Source organism: Astatotilapia calliptera, chromosome 3 (assembly GCF_964374335.1).
Source record: "Astatotilapia calliptera chromosome 3, fAstCal68.1, whole genome shotgun sequence".
Taxonomy (NCBI): domain Eukaryota; kingdom Metazoa; phylum Chordata; class Actinopteri; order Cichliformes; family Cichlidae; genus Astatotilapia; species Astatotilapia calliptera.
The window spans coordinates 75,927,488-75,943,937 of NC_137424.1; the positions used below are offsets into that span (position 1 = coordinate 75,927,488).

Below are 16,450 nucleotides of genomic sequence, written 5' to 3' on the forward strand. Positions count from 1 at the left end.
GTGTGATGAAAAAGAATGTTCCAATTTGTATTTTAAGTATGTTTCAACTAAGAGATGGAAAATGTGATTTAAGGGGGTCTTATAAGTTTGAAATGCCTAAAGTGAGAACCAATGTTAAGTATAGATGTGTGTCAGTTTTGGGAGTGAAATTATGGAATGGACTTAATGATGAACTGAAGATGTGTTTTTCTTTGTCATTCTTCAGGAAGATTTTAAAAATTAGTATTATAAAAGGTTATAGAAATTTGGTTTGTTAAAAATTTTTTGTGTTGATTTAATTTCTTGATTTATCATTGATTTCTTTTCAAACTGTTATACAACTTATTTATCAATGCTATTTATTTTCTTGGTTAAGGATTTGATTATTTCTATGGGGGTAAGGGATAGGATAAGTATAAGCCATAAGGCTTCAGCCTATTCCTTTTTCGGTTTCTGTTTGAGTACTTTTATGTAAAATTATAATCGGTTGTTGTTGTTGACTGAAATAAAAATTTCAATTCAATTCAATTCAAATCGCTTGCTCATATGGGGTCATGTGATTGTTGGGTTTTTGTCTGTGTATTATTGTAGGGTCTACTTTACAATATAAAGCACACTGACAACAGAAAATAGAGCATTGTTTTTAATTCTCTCCTCTGCTTTGTGTTCAAGCTGAGGACATTAATTAGAATTAAAATTAATATTAGACTAATATTATTTTATTATTATTTTATTATAGCACAAGGCAAAAACTGGTAGAAATGTCCTCCAAACTGTACATTAGGAGTACATGTCAGAGTCTAAACATTTTCTTTACTTTTACTAGAGTAAAGTAGTTCAATCACCGCTCCAACTTTTACCAGATTATTTTTAAACATACGTATCTGTATTTGTACTTAGCTGCAGAATAACTATATGACTGTTTTGGCATCTCTGTGGCTAACATATAATAATTAATGTGAATGTATTGTTCTTTTAATCTTTATTATTATTATTATTTTTAAATTTTATTATCTATTCCGTACGTTTTTTGGATTTCTACTACTTCAAAATCGTTCAACTTAGAAAAACCATTCAAACACCGTTAGATTCCTCTTCTTTTGGACATGTGTGCTTCTATTTTCCCCTTTTTTACATTTATATTTTTAAATTTATTCAACTTTATTCAAAAAAATTATAATGTATTTCAATGGGGAGATCCTTCAAATTCTCCTTCAACTCATTCCTCTTTCAACTCTAACTACTTCCACATATGTTGACCTAGAGCCACCATTCAAACTTTAAAACGAAGTAAGTAAGTAAGTAAGTAAGTAAAGTTTATTTATTAAGCAATTTTCACAGACAGACAGTCACAAAGCGCTGTACACAAATATTAAAATAAACAATAAAATCAATAGACATTATACACAATGTAAAAGATCAAATGTAAATAATGTAGAAAATATAAAATATGTAGATCAACAAAAGGCTTGTTTGAACAGAAAAGTTTTTAACTGTTTTTTAAAAGAATCCACAGAGTCAAGCAAACGTAATTGTAGTGGTAAACTGTTCCACAGCCTTGGTGCAACAGACTGAAAGGCTCTCTCCCCTTTTGTCTTCAGTCGTGTACGGGGAACAACTCAGAGACTCTGAGTCTGTGAGCGGAGATGATGAGCAGCAGTGTATTTTATAAGAAGCTTGGATAAATAATCTGGGGCCATTTAGTGCTCCGTATGTTAAAACAAGAATTTTAAAGCGAATTCTAAACTCTATCGGGAGCCAATGTAAAGAACATAAGATTTGTTTGTTTTTCTTTCTTTCTTCCCCTCTTTCTCACCGTCTCTTCTCCCCTCTGTTTTTCTTTATCTCCCTCTCTTTCTTTCATTCTTTCTCCCTGTCCTATCCCCCAGTCATGTCTGTCCCGTTTGTAGCAACCGAAAGTAAAATAAATACATAATTATAATAAAGGTCAATCAAATGGACTAATATGGCAAGGCCATGATGATCCACTTGGTAAAATAAATCCGCTTGGCATCTTTCTTGGCCTTAAGACAACAATTCTGATGGCTAAAGATCCAAATGAGACAAAAAAAAAAAAAAAGAATATAAGATGGGAGTGATGTGAACACGCTTGGTAGAATGAGTTAGTAGTCTGGCTGCTGCGTTTTGTATTGCCTGGAGGCGAGAGAGAGATGATTTATCCAAGCTAGTAAACAGGGAATTACAGTAATCTAAGCGTGATGACACAAATGCATGAATGAGTTTTTCCAGTTCCGCTGAGGAAACCATATGTGGCAGGATGAATGTTATCCCTCAGTCCAACCCACTTTCAGCCTGGCCCATTAGGGGGCGCTGGTATAAATAGTGGCCATTTGAGTGTCTCTGCATCGCTTGCCTGTGATCTCCTTTTTGGTCACCTGACTTCCTCGGTGTGGTAGAGATCGTTTGTGGGTTATTCTTCTGAAGCCTCCATCGCGGCTGGTCGTAGCTATAGAAGCCTCCTCTGAGCTATTGTGCTTACGTTCTGTGACCCGGCTTACTTGGTACTTAATCAACTTTTGTTACGCTCTCTGCCTTCTATTGTTCTTTTATAGTAATTATTTATTATGTTTCGCAGGAAGTGTGGACCGTAGTTTTGCGCCAAGCTACGCGAACTGAAGTGCTGCTGTTTTGCCTTGCTGTGCTTTTACCGTCTGTTCCCGTTGTGAGAATTCTTCCCTGCTGCTGTCAGCTTTTACAGTGGACGTCGGCGTGGACAACGGCCATATGCATGCCGGTTATCGGAGTCAGCTGGCGTGCATATTGATTGACTGTTAACTTATCGTCGTGTGGACGGCAAGTTGGAGCAGTACGGCGATTCCGTTTGCTCCAGATTTTAGAGTTTTATTCAGATTGTATGTTGTTTTATTGCTTTTGATTTGTAGTTTGGATTTTTGTTACACCACTGGTGGGAGGCCCTTTTTCTAGCTGTGGATCACCAGTGTGGTCCTGCAGTTGGGTTATCCCCCGGTGCTACACATTAGTTTGTTGTAATATATTAACATTTTCTTTGTTTCTTTTATTCAGATGCGGAGTGCCGACGTGGAGGAGACTAGGGTGCCTTGGTGGTGGGATCCCTTGAGTGTACACACCTGCCTTGTTTAGTTTATTAGTGTGAGTGTGTGTGATAGTGTGCTGCACTTGTGTTTTGGGTGTGTTTTCTTTCTTTAGTTTGTGTGTGGCATCCCTGCCCCTCCACTGGTAAGCCTCAGCTCTGAATACCTTTTTAAGCATATTTGAATATTTATGATTGTGCTTTTATATGGTGTTTTAAATAATTATTAATAAATTGTGAATTTGTTGATCATTGAACCTCGTCTCTGGACTGAGTATAGCGAACCTAAGTGCCTTTCTGGTGATTTAGTGTTACTTTCAGTATTCTCTGGGTGAAATTCCCAGGGTGGCGTTGTCTTTTTAAAACTGCAAAGAGTATTTACTTTATATCCCAACCTCGTCTCGCCACAAACTTGGCGTTGTTGTCGACAGGATATACTCTTTAAAACAGAGACGTGTGTTCTTCTTTTTTTGTTTGGTGTAACGTAAATTGTTTTTTTATATTATTTTGTACAGAATAAAGGCAAAGCAGCAGCTACTTTGGTGTGGGATTTCACAGCTGTGTTACAGAGATGGAGGAAGAGTTACAGGAACTCAGGGACTTGATCGCGCAGCTGAAAGCAGACAATGAGAGGCTGCGTCAGGAGAGGGCTGTTGGGTCAGGTACTAGTGCTACACCTTCTACTTCAACTGCATCATCTGTTAACCCCCCAACGGCTGGTGTCTCTGTAGCAGAGAGACTAGTTTTTGTGCCCCGTGACAGAAAGTGCCCTATGTTTAGAGGAAAATCAGGTATAGGGTTGAATGAATGGTTGGAGGAAATAGAAGGTTGTGCTAGAGCACGTCATTTGTCTTTGGCTGATAAAGCATTTTTCCTGTTTGACCACCTAGAAGGAGAAGCACGTGAGGAGATTAAATATCGCTCTAGTGCAGAGAGGACTGATCCTGCTAAGATAATTACTATATTGCAAGAACTTTATGGCTGTTCAGACTCCTATGTAGCATTGCAGGAAGCTTTCTTCTCTAGAAAACAGCAGGAAAGTGAGACACTGCAAGAGTTTTCCCTCGCTCTCTTGGGTCTTATGGAGAAAGTTAAATCGAGTGCCCCCAATGGCATGCCCAATGCTGACGTTTTATTAAGAGATCAATTTGTTGAACAGGTCTTAGATAGTACCTTGCGGCGGGAGTTAAAGCAGCTAGTAAGGAGGCAGCCAACACTGACATTGCTGGAGATTAGAGGGGAAGCTATTAGGTGGGAACGTGAAGGGTTGCCTAGTGGCGTTAGGCATAGAAGCAGTTCTGTCCCTTCTGTTTATGGCATTCAGTATGGGGTCCATAGCGGTCCCTCAGGAATAGCTCAGTCTACCCATTTGTCTGAGATGAGCGAGATGAAGGAATTGTTAAAGCGCCAGCGGGAGCAACTTAATCAGCTCACTCAGAGCATTGCTCGATTGCAGGGCCCCCATCGAATGCCTCGCTCAGGACGGGGCGACTCCATTATATGCCGTCGTTGTCAGCAACCTGGACATGTTGCTCGGGAGTGTGATGGGGAACGCGTTCCTCGTTCCCGGCCTCCTCCGCAGGCCCCTCTGCATAATCGCAGGCACTCTCCTTTAAATACGGCTTCGGAAAACTAGCACCCTCCGTATTGCCGAGCCACAGTTCGGGTGGGGTGTCTATTGGCTCAAGGGTTGTTTCTAATGGTCCAGAGGCAGTCTCGAAATTAATTTCATCCTGTCCTCATATAGATGTGGACATGGGCGGTATAAAAGTACCTTGTTTGGTTGATACAGGGTCCATGGTCTCTACCATTACTGAAAGTTTTTTCCGCCAGCATTTTGAGTCCTGGGGTCAAGAGCGTCTCCAAGCTTGTCATTGGTTGCAGCTTAAAGCGGCTAATGGGTTGTCCATCCCTTACCTTGGCTACATCGAGCTAAGTGTAGAGCTCTGTGACAAGTTCCTTCCACAGTGTGGCGTGCTGATCGTTAAAGATCCTCCAGGTGCAGGACCTTCCACGGTTCCGGGTGTATTGGGGATGAATGTCATTCGGAAGTGTTACCACGAGCTTTTTGGGCAACACGGTGAAGCATTGTTTAGTTTGGGCTTTGCCACAGAGGTCCCTAAACCCCTTGTGCAGGCACTGCAAGAGTGCCATGACGTTAGTATAAGAGCCCCACTGGATTTGTCTGGCCATGTGAGAGTGAGGGGTAAGCGAGCATGTTGCATTCCGGGTGGTGTAATGAAAGTAGTGGCCGCCACCTGTTCTGAGCAATATTCAGGTGCCACTGTGTTATTTGAACCTACTGATGTTAACTTGCCGGCTGGACTTTTAGCGTCCCCTGCATTGGTTCGAGTGGTTCGAGGTACTGCATACATACCAGTTGTTAATGTAGGGACTTCGGCGGTCTTGCTTTACCCTAGGACCGTTATAGGGACCCTGGAAGATGTTCATGTGGTCAGTTTGCCCGCTGGTGTGACAGAAGTACTCCCTAACGTAGCCACAATGGCATCTCACACCGCCACTCCTACTGTGCAGGATCAGATGGAAGGGATTGATTTGTCTAAACTGTCAGCAGAGGAACAGGGACAGGTGAGGTCTCTCCTTAAGAAATACAGCTCTGTCTTTTCTGCTCATGACACTGATTTGGGTTGCACTAACTTGATCTCCCATGACATTCCAGTCTTAGACGATATCCCCGTGCGGCAGCGTTATAGGCGCATCCCCCCTTCAGAGTACGAGGTTGTGAAAGAGCATATTAACCAGTTGTTAGGGGCCGAGGTGATTAGAGAGAGTAGCAGCCCCTATGCTTCTCCCATTGTGCTCGTTAAGAAGAAGGATGGCAGCCCGCGCATGTGTGTTGATTATCGGCAACTGAACAACAAGACGAGGAAAGATGCATTCCCCCTGCCGCGCATTGAAGAATCCTTAGATGCGCTGACTGGTGCCCGTTGGTTTTCCACCATGGATTTAGCAAGTGGCTATAATCAGGTCCCAGTTACGGAAGAGGATAGGCCCAAGACTGCCTTCTGTACTCCTTTCGGCCTATTTGAGTGGAACCGAATGCCATTTGGGCTCTGTAATGCCCCTAGCACCTTCCAGAGACTAATGCAACGCCTTTTCGGTGATCAACAGTGCCAGTCTCTGCTTCTCTATCTTGATGACATTGTAATCTTTTCATCAACAGTACAGCAACATCTTGAGCGGCTGGATGTGGTGCTAGGTCGGCTTCAGCAGGAAGGTTTAAAAGCCAAGCTTGCCAAATGTGCCTTTTTCCAGCGGGAGGTTCGCTACCTAGGCCATGTCATCTCCGATCAAGGTGTCTCTACGGACCCTAGCAAGGTGGAAGTGGTGGCTAACTGGCAGCCTCCTAAGACTGTTTCGGAACTACGCTCCTTCCTTGGGTTTGCCAGCTATTATCGCCGTTTTGTGGAGGGTTTTGCCAAGTTGGCGGCACCTCTGCATAGACTGGTGGCAGAGTGGGGAGGCAGAAAATCAAAGAAGAGGTCAGAGCATGGTGTCGTGGAGAACTGGACTGCAGAGTGTGCTCAAAGTTTTGAGGCATTAAAGACTAAACTGACAACAGCACCAGTGCTCGCTTATGCAGATTTCTCTTTGCCTTTTATTTTAGAAGTGGATGCCAGCCATGCCGGCCTAGGGGCAGTGCTTTCCCAGGAGCAGGGAGGTAAAGTGAGGCCAATAGCCTATGCCAGTCGGGGTTTGAGGCCCCCTGAGCGCAATATGCTAAATTATAGCTCAATGAAGCTGGAGTTTTTGGCACTTAAGTGGGCCATGACTGAGAAATTTAGAGAGTACTTGTTGGGCCACAAGTGTATTGTTTACACCGACAACAATCCTCTTAGTCACTTGTCTTCTGCTAAACTTGGGGCTACTGAACAGCGCTGGGCAGCTCAGCTCGCTTCGTTTGACTTTGACTTAAAGTACAGGTCAGGAAGGAGTAATAAGAATGCAGACGCTTTATCTCGCCAGCATCCACCTGATCCTCAGGAGATTAAAGCCATGGTTCCTGGTACAGCCTTGCCTGGACCTCTTCAACAAGCCTTGCGGCTGGGACCAGCTGAGGTATCACAAGCTGCCATTACGGTTTTGCCCCATCTCACTACTCCTGATCTTCATGCCCTCCAACAGGTCGACCCAGTGACAAAGGAGATCTTGGTGTTCTGGAGACGGAAGCAGCGACCCAGCTTTGAGGAGCGGCAGCAGCTGGCTCCACTTGCTCTGGTGCTGCTACGACAATGGGATCGTCTGATTGAAAGGGAAGGAGTTCTGTATCGTCAGGTTCATCGCCCTGACGGTGCCGAGGTGGTACTTCAGCTTTTGCTGCCTAGTGCACTAATTGAGCAGGTGTTGACTCATGTTCATCAGGAGCATGGCCATCAAGGTGTGGAAAGGACCCTAGCGCTTCTCCGCTCACGGTGCTACTGGCCAGGTATGTCTGCTGAGGTAGCTCGTTGGTGTCAGAGATGCGAACGTTGCCAAGTTGCAAAAGACACCCAACCAGCAGCTCAAAGTTTCATGGGACATTTGTTGGCTTCTCGACCAAATGAAATCTTGGCCATTGATTACACCTTGCTCGAACCTTCCCGGAATGGGCTGGAGAACGTTTTGGTGATGACCGATGTTTTCAGCAAGTATACATTGGCTGTCCCCACTCGTGACCAATGTGCGGCTACAGTGGCCCAGGTTCTCGTGACTGAGTGGTTTTCGAAGTTTGGTGTACCAGCGCGTATCCATTCCGATCAGGGTCGTAACTTTGAAAGCTCCCTGATCCAGCAGCTCTGCAGGTTTTATGGTATCGAGAAGTCCCACACTACTCCTTATCATCCGGCTGGAAATGGTCAGTGTGAACGTTTTAATAGGACTTTGCACAATTTGTTGCGGACCCTGCCAGTATCCAGAAAAAGAGACTGGAATGTATGTTTGCCCCAGTTACTCTACTGTTATAATACCACTCCCCATCAGGCTACTGGGGAAACCCCATTCTTATTGATGTTTGGGCAAGAACCCAGGTTGCCAGTGGACTTTCTGTTGGGCAGAGTACCGGACCCCATCAGTGGAGATGTGCACGAGTGGATTCAGGAGCATCAAGCCCGGCTACAGGTTGTACATGAAGGAGCCAAGGAACGATTGCAATTGGCTGCCGACCGCAGAAAGAGGCACCATGATAAAAAGGTGAAAGAGGCACCATTGAACAATGGCCAGTTGGTGTTCCTGCGCGATCTGAGTGGAAGAGGGAGATGTAAAATCCAAGATCGATGGAAACCCGTGGTATATAGAATCCTGAAGGCACCTAAAGGAGGTGGGGCAGTATATACCATTGCACCTGCAGATGATCCCAGCAGTGTGAAGCATGTTCATCGTACCTTGTTGAAGGCTGTGGTAACGGCAGCTACACCATCAGAAGGGCCTGCTCCAAGCAGTAGCTCACATGGCCCAGAAATATCCTCCCCAGAACCAGGACATGACTCATCATGTGACAGTGACCTGTTATTCCTGAGCATAGGAGCTCCTCAAGTAAATGTTTCACCATCTTACAGCCCAGTGGCAGTGATTCCAAGTAGCCCTGAGTTGTTGCTCCCACCAGAAGACCGAACTTCCGATGTTCCAGCCACTTGTACAGTTACTCCGAGTGTAGCACCAGTTCCATCTAGCTCTCTTCCTGCTCCCTCTACGAGTTCTGATACAAGAAATGTGGTGGTGCGAAAAACAACCCGGTCCACAGCTGGCCAGCATTCAAACATCCATCATCTCCCAAGACCAACAGGGGAGGTGGCACAAGGGGCTGCTAACTCTATTTCTGAGCCTAGGGTACATGCTGTCTCTGCATTTTTTAGGCCTTGGGACTAATCTGGGTGTCTTTGTAATTCATCGTCGGGGCGACGATGCAAGAAGGAGGGGTAGAATGTGGCAGGATGAATGTTATCCCTCAGTCCAACCCACTTTCAGCCTGGCCCATTAGGGGGCGCTGGTATAAATAGTGGCCATTTGAGTGTCTCTGCATCGCTTGCCTGTGATCTCCTTTTTGGTCACCTGACTTCCTCGGTGTGGTAGAGATCGTTTGTGGGTTATTCTTCTGAAGCCTCCATCGCGGCTGGTCGTAGCTATAGAAGCCTCCTCTGAGCTATTCTGCTTACGTTCTGTGACCCGGCTTACTTGGTACGTAATCAACTTTTGTTACGCTCTCTGCCTTCTATTGTTCTTTTATAGTAATTATTTATTATGTTTCGCAGGAAGTGTGGACCGTAGTTTTGCGCCAAGCTACGCGAACTGAAGTGCTGCTGTTTTGCCTTGCTGTGCTTTTACCGTCTGTTCCCGTTGTGAGAATTCTTCCCTGCTGCTGTCAGCTTTTACAGTGGACGTCGGCGTGGACAACGGCCATATGCATGCCGGTTATCGGAGTCAGCTGGCGTGCATATTGATTGACTGTTAACTTATCGTCGTGTGGACGGCAAGTTGGAGCAGTACGGCGATTCCGTTTGCTCCAGATTTTAGAGTTTTATTCAGATTGTATGTTGTTTTATTGCTTTTGATTTGTAGTTTGGATTTTTGTTACACCACTGGTGGGAGGCCCTTTTTCTAGCTGTGGATCACCAGTGTGGTCCTGCAGTTGGGTTATCCCCCGGTGCTACACATTAGTTTGTTGTAATATATTAACATTTTCTTTGTTTCTTTTATTCAGATGCGGAGTGCCGACGTGGAGGAGACTAGGGTGCCTTGGTGGTGGGATCCCTTGAGTGTACACACCTGCCTTGTTTAGTTTATTAGTGTGAGTGTGTGTGATAGTGTGCTGCACTTGTGTTTTGGGTGTGTTTTCTTTCTTTAGTTTGTGTGTGGCATCCCTGCCCCTCCACTGGTAAGCCTCAGCTCTGAATACCTTTTTAAGCATATTTGAATATTTATGATTGTGCTTTTATATGGTGTTTTAAATAATTATTAATAAATTGTGAATTTGTTGATCATTGAACCTCGTCTCTGGACTGAGTATAGCGAACCTAAGTGCCTTTCTGGTGATTTAGTGTTACTTTCAGTATTCTCTGGGTGAAATTCCCAGGGTGGCGTTGTCTTTTTAAAACTGCAAAGAGTATTTACTTTATATCCCAACCTCGTCTCGCCACACATATGTAGCAGTTTAGAGATGTTTCTTAAATGATAGAAACAGGAACGAGACAAAGATTTTACATGAGAGTCAAGGCCCAGAGAAGAGTCAAATATTACTCCAAGATTTCGAATATTTGACTTGACAGAAGGACAGAAAGAGACAAGAACCTGACTGCTTTTAGAATGTAGCTCAGGAGGAGCTATGATCATGGTCTCGGTCTTGTTAGTATTTAGAACAAGGTAGTTGCTTGAAAGCCAATCAGAAACCTGGGTTAAGCACTGGACTAGGGTGGACAGCCTATCCAGCTGATGAGGCTTAAAGGACATATGGAGCTGAATGTCATCAGCATAAAAATGATAAGACAGGTCGCTAAAAGATTGAATGATACCAGCTAAAGGAAGCATGTAAAAAGAAAATAGTAATGGACCTAAAACTGAACCCTGTGGGACACCACAGGTCAGGGCAGCAATGTCAGAGGTGAACCTGTCAGCCCTAACAGAAAAGGTCCTGTCTGATAAATATGAAGAAAACCAGTCTAGGGCAGAGCCAGATATACCAGCCAAAACCTTGAGCCTGTTAAGTAGGATTTTGTGGTCGATGGTGTCAAAGGCTGCATAAAGATCAAGCAAAATGATCACAGAACAATTCCCTGTGTCAGATGCCATTAATAGATCATTATAGACTCTTAAAAGAGCGGTCTCCGTAGAGTGCTGCCTTTGAAAGCCAGACTGAAAAGGGTCAAGAATGTGTAATTTACATAATAGAGACCTGAACTGATTTTCAGCAATTTTTTCAAGTAATTTACTTAAAAATGGCAATTTTGAAATAGGTTGGTAATCACTAGCAGAGCTAGAATCAAGATTCTGTTTTGTTTTTAACCGAGGAGTTACCTCAGCATGTTTAAAATAAGATGGAGCACAGCCTTGCCTCAGTGAACTCTTAATGATGGATAGTAATTGTAGGAGTGTTTAGCTGATTTTAGAGTTTAGAAATGTGTTAACATAGAATGTAGAACTATTGTAGAGACACTGCCCTTAAAGTAATAAATGTGTCGTGAACTTAGGAGTAGAGTGTAGGAGACCTCCCCCCACTGAGTGGAAATTCCCCAGAGGATGTTTGGGGTAGGGGTCTCAACATTTGTAACTGGATAACTGTGGTCTGGAAGGGAAAGGTTTTATGACCTCTAGGGAGTTACCTATACCCACAGTGTTTTAACTGTCACGCACACACATCCACACGCACACTCACTCATGTGCACACACATACACACAGGTATGCGTACACAGGCACACACGAGCACTCACATAGACACATGGGAACACGCACATGTAGGCATTCATGTGCTCGTGCACATAGACACAGACAGCGTTTGCAGCACATCGTAGGGGGTTTTATGATGGGGTCGCTTCTATAAAGCTGGCTGAAACTAACAAAGGGGTGAAGATTTTTGCAGAGGGACACCGGCCTCATCTTCCCTTCTAGAAGTGCATGCTTAAATGAAGAAGAGTAAAGATAAATGAAGATGAGTAAAGATGAATAAAGATTTTGTGAAAATGACTACTGAGTCCGGTGCCATCTCTGGATGCTCGAGGAATAAAAAGAACCGAGGTAAAACTGATTTCGTAACATAATGTAGGACCAATGTTGTTTCCTATTAAATTCAGCTTGTACAAGTTCTAGGAACAGACAACATAGGTGCTGGTAACAAGCTGTTAGTGGCTTAACAAAATGTCATTTTTAAAGTGGAGAGACTGATTGCACTGTGTTAGCATTGTCAGTAAACTGGATACAGAGTAATAAATTAATGACAACTTACCTGACAACTTATCTTGTCATCTGCTGACTGAAGCTGACGTTCAAATAGGTTTACTTTGTTCTTCACATATATTTCCCTGTCAAATTAGGACACCAGAAGGGAGTGAACTTTCTGCAGAATTTGGGTGTCCCTATTTAAAACAATAATACAAGTTTACTTTCTGACGACGGGATGAGACACCTTTCCTGGCCTGAAGACATTTATGAAGAAGAAACGGTACTTTTACTCCGCTATATTTGCAAAATTTGACTCGTTACTTTTTAAAAAAAATAATTAGTTTAACACATTAGATAACATGCTGCCAGTATATATATACAGTGTGGCAAAAAAGTATTTAGTCAGCCACCGATTGTGCAAGTTCCCCCACTTAAAATGATGACAGAGGTCAGTAATTTGCACCAGAGGTACACTTCAACTGTGAGAGACAGAATGTGAAAAGAAAATCCATGAATCCACATGGTAGGATTTGTAAAGAATTTATTCGTAAATTAGGGTGGAAAATAAGTATTTGGTCAATAACAAAAATACAACTCAATACTTTGTAACATAACCTTTGTTGGCAATAACAGAGGTCAAACGTTTACTATAGGTCTTTACCAGGTTTGCACACACAGTAGCTGGTATTTTGGCCCATTCCTCCATGCAGATCTTCTCGAGAGCAGTGATGTTTTGGGGCTGTCGCCGAGCAACACGGACTTTCAACTCCCGCCACAGATTTTCTATGGGGTTGAGGTCTGGAGACTGGCTAGGCCACTCCAGGACTTTCAAATGCTTCTTACGGAGCCACTCCTTTGTTGCCCGGGCGGTGTGTTTTGGATCATTGTCATGTTGGAAGACCCACCCAGCCTCGTTTCATCTTCAAAGTTCTCACTGATGGAAGGAGGTTTTGGCTCAAAATCTCACGATACATGGCCCCATTCATTCTGTCCTTAACACGGATCAGTCGTCCTGTCCCCTTGGCAGAAAAACAGCCCCATAGCATGATGTTTCCACCCCCATGCTTCACAGTAGGTATGGTGTTCTTGGGATGCAACTCAGTATTCTTCTTCCTCCAAACACGACGAGTTGAGTTTATACCAAAAAGTTCTACTTTGGTTTCATCTGACCACATGACATTCTCCCAATCCTCTGCTGTATCATCCATGTGCTCTCTGGCAAACTTCAGACGGGCCTGGACATGCACTGGCTTCAGCAGCGGAACACGTCTGGCACTGCGGGATTTGATTCCCTGCTGTTGTAGTGTGTTACTGATGGTGACCTTTGTTACTTTGGTCCCAGCTCTCTGCAGGTCATTCACCAGGTCCCCCCGTGTGGTTCTGGGATCTTTGCTCACCGTTCTCATGATCATTTTGACCCCACGGGATGAGATCTTGCGTGGAGCCCCAGATCGAGGGAGATTATCAGTGGTCTTGTATGTCTTCCATTTTCTGATGATTGCTCCCACAGTTGATTTTTTCACACCAAGCTGCTTGCCTATTGTAGATTCACTCTTCCCAGTCTGGTGCAGGTCTACAATACTTTTCCTGGTGTCCTTCGAAAGCTCTTTGGTCTTGGCCATGGCGGAGTTTGGAGTCTGACTGTTTGAGGCTGTGGACAGGTGTCTTTTATACAGATGATGAGTTCAAACAGGTGCCATTCATACAGGTAACGAGTGGGGGACAGAAAAGCCTCTTACAGAAGACGTTACAGGTCTGTGAGAGCCAGAGATTTTCCTTGTTTGAGGTGAACAAATACTTATTTTCCACCCTAATTTACGAATAAATTCTTTACAAATCCTGCCATGTGAATTCATGGATTTTTTTTTCACATTCTGTCTCTCACAGTTGAAGTGTACCTCTGGTGCAAATTATATATATATACATATATATATACATATATATATATACATATACATATACATATATATATATATATATACATATACATATACATATATATATATATACATATACATATATATATATATATACATATATATATATATATACATATATATATATACATATACATACATATACATATATACATATACATATACATACATATATATATATATATATATACATATACATATATATATATATATATACATATACATATATATATATACATACATATATATATATATATATATATATATATATATATATATATATATATATATATATATATATATGTTGGAATGCTACTACGCAAGTAACCCCGGCGGCAGGGGCTACATGAATAGGATGGGAGCACTAGGTGCGGTGACTCCCAAGCTAGGCGAGTGGCTCCAGCAGATCCCGGGAACAACATCGGAGATCTCTGTCCAGAAGAGCGCATTCCTGGGAACAGCTAAGATACTGCGCAGGACGCTCAAGCTCCCAGGAGGACCCGAGCTTGAAGGATAAACCGCCCGCAGGGGCGTGCTGGGTGTTTTTTTTAATATATATATACATATATATATATATATATATATATATATATATATATATATATATATACATATACATATATACATATACACAGTGTTGGGGAGTAACGGAATACATGTACCGCCGTTACGTATTTAGAATACAAAATATGAGTAACTGTATTCCGTTACAGTTACCGTTTAAAAAGGTGGTATTCAGAATACAGTTACTTTGTTGAAATAAATGGATTACACTGGGGTACTTTCCTGTTTCATATTGTCGCGGGTCAGGACTGTTTGGGTTTTGTTTGACAGCTACGTTCTTTTGTTCCAGGCGGCAGCGTTACGGTTGCCATGGTTACAGGGCGACGCTCTCTCTCTCTGCGACTGTGTGTTTCCTGGGTGAGAGAGCGCCTTTTCGTTGTTGTTGTTGTTGTTGTGCTAAGCTAACAGGCAGAATGCTACAAGCATAGCTCTAAAGAATGTAGCATCATGGGCAGTGTAGTCCGTGCTGCTGGGAGAATTGACTGCCATACACGTTATGTGTCTGTGAGCGCTAGGAGGGAGAAAAAGGGGAGTGGAAAGGTACGAGCAGTCATCGAGCAAAAACGGGAGCTGGAAGCATGTAAATATAATAATAACCACTGCAGCCAAGAAGAGTGCCTGACGAGCCCAGTTACTCGACTGTACACTGTGTTCGTGTTTTCCTCCGAAAACAACAAGTTCCGTTGGAGCAGCCTTTCAACGCCTCTCTCTGTCTGTCGCAAGAAAAGTTGACCCACACAACAAAGTAGAGCTATTTTTCGGCTACCAGCCGACAGGGACCCCGCCGTATTATGCTGGGCTTACACTGTGCGATTTTTTCAGTCGCGCGATTGAGCTCCTGCTCAAACTGTACGATTGACTCGCAGGGGTTAGAAGTTCATAGGTCACGATGCAGGGTCTCACACTATACGGCCCGATGCTCTGATGCGACCTGAGTGCTCACACTGTGCGTCCATAAAAATGAAGGTTATAACAGAAATTCTGTCGCTCGCTCTCCCTCTCCGTCTTTCACTCACACAGACACACCACCACCATCAACTTTGCTAAATTGCTAATGAAAAACATTGGTCAGGCAGCTGTGATTGAGCAGCAGTGTCGATCCAACTATTTTCACGGTTGTTGTGGTCGTGATAATTTTGTGAGGCCACATCGAAAGGGCTCGGATGGTTCTACAGGTTGTGCCTCCATCGCTTGTGTCCAGATCACACGCCGTCTTTTTCGCTGACATTTGTGTTTGCGCGTGCGCAGTGTGGCAAACTGCGGTGACACCCTCACAACCAAGCGATTGATGATCGGGAGGTGGTCGTGAGGTGTCAATCGCTTCTCGTTACCCCACGTATACTACACGATGCACGACGCACGATGAAGGCCAAAATCGGGCCGATCGCCAAAACGATCGCACGACTCAAAAATCGGCTCAAAATGGGCCAAAAATCGCACAGTGTGAGCCCAGCATTAGTCAGAGGTCCCTTTACTACAGTTCGGAGTCGCGGACCTTCAGTAATAGTAATAAATCACACAGCAATAGTACATTCACGTTGTTGTAAAAAGCATGATAATATTGTAGCGGGTCAGGGCTGTTCGGGGTTCTGCTTGTACAGTTATGTTTTGTGTATGTTGCCATGGTGACGGGTGACGCCCTCTCGCTGCGACGGTGTGTCCTTCCGGGGTCAGAGGGCGCCCTATGTGTGTTGTGGTTGCCGCGCTGAGCAGTTAGCTAGTGGCAGTGTGTTCTTCTGCAAATGTAATAAACGGCTGTGCTCCCTGGCTAGCTCACGGGAAGCAAGACCAAACGATACCTCCGTCTCCTCGTTATCTGAACTCGCCACAATATATTAAGTAATCCAAAGTATTCAGAATACGTTACTGTAATTGAGTACGTATACATATACATATACATATATATACATATACATATATATACATATACATATATATATATATACATACGTATACATATATACATATACATATATACGTATACATATATACGTATACATATATACGTATACATATATACGTATACAT

The 16,450-nt window shown here is 43.4% G+C and overlaps 1 long non-coding RNA gene across 2 annotated transcripts; it reads left to right on the forward strand.

Annotated features, from left to right (window-relative positions):
* Positions 1 to 2,263: 2,263 nt before the first annotated feature.
* LOC145422673 (uncharacterized) lies at positions 2,264 to 10,034 on the forward strand. 2 transcript variants are annotated; one of them, XR_013903966.1, is made up of 4 exons: positions 2,264 to 2,501; positions 2,576 to 3,714; positions 5,473 to 5,641; positions 5,733 to 5,889. It is a non-coding gene; the product is annotated as an uncharacterized LOC145422673 (long non-coding RNA). The 2 variants fall into 2 exon arrangements; XR_013903970.1 differs by lacking the exons at positions 5,473 to 5,641; positions 5,733 to 5,889 and adding an exon at positions 9,750 to 10,034.
* Positions 10,035 to 16,450: the final 6,416 nt, after the last annotated feature.